At 53.6% G+C, this 5,000-nt stretch overlaps 1 pseudogene; it reads left to right on the top strand.

The window, feature by feature from the left end:
* Positions 1-5,000, top strand: part of LOC126927298 (large subunit ribosomal RNA) — a 10,244-nt pseudogene that overhangs the window by 3,107 nt on the left and 2,137 nt on the right.

Genomic DNA, 5,000 nt, shown 5'->3' with positions numbered 1-5,000 from the left:
TGACGCGACGGATAGGAAAAACCGAAAAATCAAAGATCTCGGGAGCGAAAATAATTCAATAGGCAGAGTTAGTGCTTAAAATAAAGTGCATGCAAAAATATTAGTGGAGATTTCCGCAATAAGCGCGGAAAAAGCAAAGAAAGTGCCGCGTGTGCGAAGCGAGGTTAGGCCACGTGGCGGACAAAAACGCGTAAATCGAAGATCTCGGGCACGAAACTAAAATAATAGGTAGTGCGAGTGCTAAAAAACATAGTGCACACCGAAAGTTTAGTGAAAATTGCCGCAATAAGCGCGGAAAAACAAAAGAAAGTGCCGCGTGCGCGAAGTGAGGTTAGGCCACGTGGCGGACAAAAACGCGAAAATCGAAGATCTCGGGCACGAAAACTAAAATAATAGATAGTGCGAGTGCTAAAAACATAGTGCACACCGAAAGTTTAGTGGAAATTGCCGCAATAAGCGCGAGAAAAGCAAAACAAAGTGCCACGTGCGGGAGGATAGGTTAGCGGACGCGCGGCAGCCATCTTGGGTCGAGCGACCGAAGCGCCGCCGCCCGGGCATCTTGGGAACCAAGAGCACGCTGCTAGGCGGCAAATTCAAATTCAAATTCAAACCCAGGGGTTTTGAACTGTGAAGAGCACGCCGCCGGACTCAGCGCGGGAGTGCTCGCGGGAACAAAGCGCCAACTGAAAGTCCGCGAGGGGGATTCAATACGCCGCTGGACATAGCCACCGGGAAGCGAACAGCCGCAGCGGCAGCCGCAAGAAGCGGCAAGGAGCCGGTGATGCCGACGCTAGGGCACTCGTCGCCAGGCGCAGAGGCCAGAGTGGTCCTCCAACCCCTGAGGAAACAGATGGAAAAGAACGAGGCCACTCCAAGCCCGAGGATACCAGAGAAGACGATGAGAGCAAGCCTGGGGAGAAACAACCCCCCCAGAGATGAGGAGAGATTGGCCGGGGAGGATAAGCGGCAAGTGCCCGATATAAAGGCACAGGCCAGTGACATAGAGAGGAAGGTCACGGCGTTCTGCTTAGACTCGGCCAGGAAAATAAACAAGGAACACGCCGCAGTAATCCTACGGCACTTCAAAGAAATGAGGGGCATTGTTGACGAGCTACTGCTCCATAATAGCTACCTGACAGGCAGGCTAGAGCAGAGTGCCGGAGATGAGAAGAATAAGGAAACGGCGATAATGAACGCCGTCAACAAAGCAACCAGGCGGCTAGAAACAGCCGTCTTGAGAACGACGCAGCAGGAACAGAGGGAGCCGACATATGCCGAAAAAGTAAAGATAACGAGCAACAAGGTCGAGCAGACGGCGGTCAAGCCGCCCAAAAATGTGGTCATAATTCGACCGGAAAGAGAAGGTGGCGAGATTCAAACGAGCGAAGAAGCACTTGACGCGGTGTTCACCCTAGTGAATCCCCGCAAGAGAGGAATCCAAGTTACGGCCGTCCGGAAAATAAAGGGAAACGGCCTAGCCGTTGAGACGACGAAGCCGGAGAGCCTAAAAGAGTTCACCGAGAACTCGAAACTAAAGGAGGCTGGACTAAAAGCTAGCACGCCGCAGCGGAGACCCCCCAGGATGATCATCTACGACGTCCCGAGGGACATTCCAGAGAAGGAGATCCTGGCCTGCATGAGGAAGCAGAACCAAGAAAGACTAAATGAGGACGACGTTGCAGCCATCAAGTTCTGCTTCAGGACCGGCAGAAAGGATCAAGAGGAGACGAACTGGGTCATCGAAGTGCCCCCCCAGGTAAGGGAGAAACTATTGAAAGGTAAGATCTTCCTCTCATGGAATGCCTGCAAAGTTAAAGATTACATAGCAATTAGTCGCTGCTACAAGTGTCAAGGATACGGACACGTGGCAAAATATTGCCGCGTTAACTACGAAATCTGCGCGCACTGTGCAGAAAGTGGGCACAGCACTAAAGAGTGCAAAGATAAGGATGGGCTCGCCACCTGCGTAAACTGCAAGAGAGCAGGGAGGAAGGGCGACCACGCAGCTTCCAACGCGAAATGCCCAATGTATACGAAAGCCTTGGAAGCAATAATAGCAAGGACGCAATATGTATAAAGAGCAACGCAGGGACAGAAGAGGACTTGGGAGGAAAAGGGAAATAAGGATCCTGCAGCACAACATGCAGCGATCCAAAACAACTCCTTATGAGATCCGGACGCAAATGGACGCCGATGGGGATGACATAATATTAATGCAAGAACCATACAGCGTCGATGGGAAAATACCCGGATTCGGCACAGGAGTCGCGATCGCCTGCAGAGGGTCGAAGCACAACCCGCCAATGGCGGCCGTAGGGATAAAATCAGAGACCCTAACGCCCCTCGAGGTCGCCGAACTCTGCACAACACACTGTTCCTGCGTGCAGATAAGCGACGGGGAAACAGAGGTGTACGCGGCAAGCCTGTACTTTCCGCCGACAGGAAACATCGAGGTCGGCGTGCAACAGTTGGAGAAGGTACTACGGTGTCTCAGAGGCAAGAGGATCATCATCGGCCTGGATGCGAACGCAAAATCACCGCTGTGGTGCAGCAGGAGCACCGACGACAGAGGCGAGGCCCTAGAGGCAGTCATAGCGCAGTACGGTCTCCATGTCCTGAATCAACCAGGACAACCCCACACGTTTGAAACAACTCGAGGGCGATCAAACATAGACGTGACGATGGCGAGCCCAGAGGCAATACTCCTTGTAAAGGGCTGGAGGATACGCGAAGATGGTACCTCCAGTGACCACCGGATACTGGAGACGCTCCTCGACTTCGGGACGAGAAGCACCACACCGCAGCTTCAGGAAAGACGCTATAACACGCGAAAAGCCAACTGGGAGGTATTTCAGAGTGCCCTCACAGAGAAAATGGAGGCACTCAAAGAAACAACCCTCCAGCAGGCAGAGGACGTCGAAAGAATGGCCGGGCAACTCCAGGCAACCCTGATAGGTGCCTGCGACACCGCCATCCCAAAGAAGAAATGGTACTACAGGTCAGTACCCTGGTGGACGCCCGAACTCACCAGAGCAAAGAGAAACACCTACCAGGCGAGAAGAAGGTATCAGGGGGCCAGGGACCCCGCTACGAGGGAGCAGGAGAAGCTGCGGTACAGGTCAACACGAAAGGAGTATAAGAGGATGCTGGCAAGAGCAAAAATCCAGAGCTGGCAGGACTTCGTCACCAAAGAGGGTAACAGGGAACCTTGGGGCATCGCTTACAAAACAGTCGCAAGGAAACTCAGAGGAGAGGAAACAACATCGACGCTGAAGACGCCGCTCGGATATACCTCCAACTGGCGAACGACCGCGGCAGCGATGTTGTCCGCACTTCTACCCGACGACGAGGAAGACACCGAAACGGAGGAGCAGAAGGAAATAAGGCGGAACTCGACAAACCCCCCCAACGTAGAAGACACCCCTGAATTCAGCTTCGAGGAACTCAGTGACGCCGTGAAACGGCTGAGGAAGGGGAAGTGCCCAGGCCCCGACCTGATTGAGGTCGAAATAATCCAACGGGCCTGGGGAAGAATACACCAGGAGCTCCTAAGGCTCATGAACGGCTGCCTCGCCTGGGGAATATTCCCCAAACGGTGGAAGGTCGCAAATGTTATCACCATCCCCAAGGGACCGGATCGGGACAGAAGCAATCCGAAATCCTACAGGCCAATCTGTCTGCTCTCCATGATAGGCAAGCTGCTAGAAAGGCTAATGGCCACCAGGATGGCACCTATCTTCCACGACCACGCGCTCTCCTCCGACAGACAATATGGCTTTCGCCCCGGAAGATCGACGGTGGACGCGATCATCAAGCTCCGCGAGAAAATCGAGCAAATGAGCGAGAAGAGGTACGTCCTCGCAATAGCACTCGATATATCAGGAGCCTTCGACAACGTCTGGTGGCCGAACGTGCTGCACGAGCTCAAAAGAAGAGAATGCCCCGACAACCTGTACCGGTTAACAAGGAGCTACTTCTCCGAAAGAACCGTACAGATTGCTGGGAAAAACGAAGCAGTGAGCAAGCCCGTCACGAAAGGATGCCCGCAGGGATCGGTACTGGGACCAAGTTTCTGGAATCTCGTATTTGATGACCTGCTGGCTGAGCTAGCGGGAAACGCGACAGGGTGCGAACCCATCGCGTACGCGGACGACATCGTGATTCTAATTGCCGGCAACACGAGGAACGAGCTCCAGGAAAAGGGACAGGAGGTAGTTACCCGAGTCTCTACCTGGTGCACCAGGAAGAAGCTAACGTTATCGGCACAGAAAACGGAGATGCTGCTCGTCAAAGGTAAGCTGGACGCGGAGAGGCCACCGATTATTAAGATTAGCGGCAGGAATATAAGGATGGAGCAGGCAATCAAATACCTTGGAGTGCACCTCGAAGGAGGGCTAAAAGTCAACAAGCACGTGGAGGCAATAACAGGTAAGTGTCAAAAACTCTTCAACAGCCTCGCGAGGGTGGCCAAGGCGAAATGGGGACTCGGACACGCGGCCATGCGTACTCTGTACAGAGGGCTGTACGAGCCGATAACCACATACGCCGCAGCCGGCTGGAGCGACCTACTGAAAGGGAAAGCGAGGAGCAAGCTGATAAGGTCACAGAGGATGGCACTCCTCCGAGTGACCAAGGCTTATAGAACCACGTCAACCGAGGCACTGCAGGTTATCGCCGGAGTCATTCCTATTGACCTCCTAGTCGAAATCAGGGCAAGACTCCACAATAAGAAGAGGAGGTGCGACGAAGCGCCCGACGAGAAATCCATTGTCGGCGAGGCGTTAGATAAGTGGCAAGAGCGCTGGCAAACAACGCCAAAGGGCAGGACGACCTTCGACTACTTTGCTAGCATCAAGGACAGACTTGAGAACCGCTGGGTGAGACCCGACCACTACACGACACAGTTCATTAGCGGCCACGGGGACTTCAACGGTAAGCTCAAGTCATTCAACCTCAGCGAATTGGACACATGTGAATGCGGCGAAATAGAAACCGCCCAT

Source organism: Bombus affinis, unplaced genomic scaffold (genome assembly GCF_024516045.1).
Source record: "Bombus affinis isolate iyBomAffi1 unplaced genomic scaffold, iyBomAffi1.2 ctg00000082.1, whole genome shotgun sequence".
Lineage (NCBI taxonomy): Eukaryota > Metazoa > Arthropoda > Insecta > Hymenoptera > Apidae > Bombus > Bombus affinis.
The sequence above is the reverse complement of the archived record's forward strand: the minus strand, read 5'-3'. Positions and strand labels throughout refer to the sequence as shown.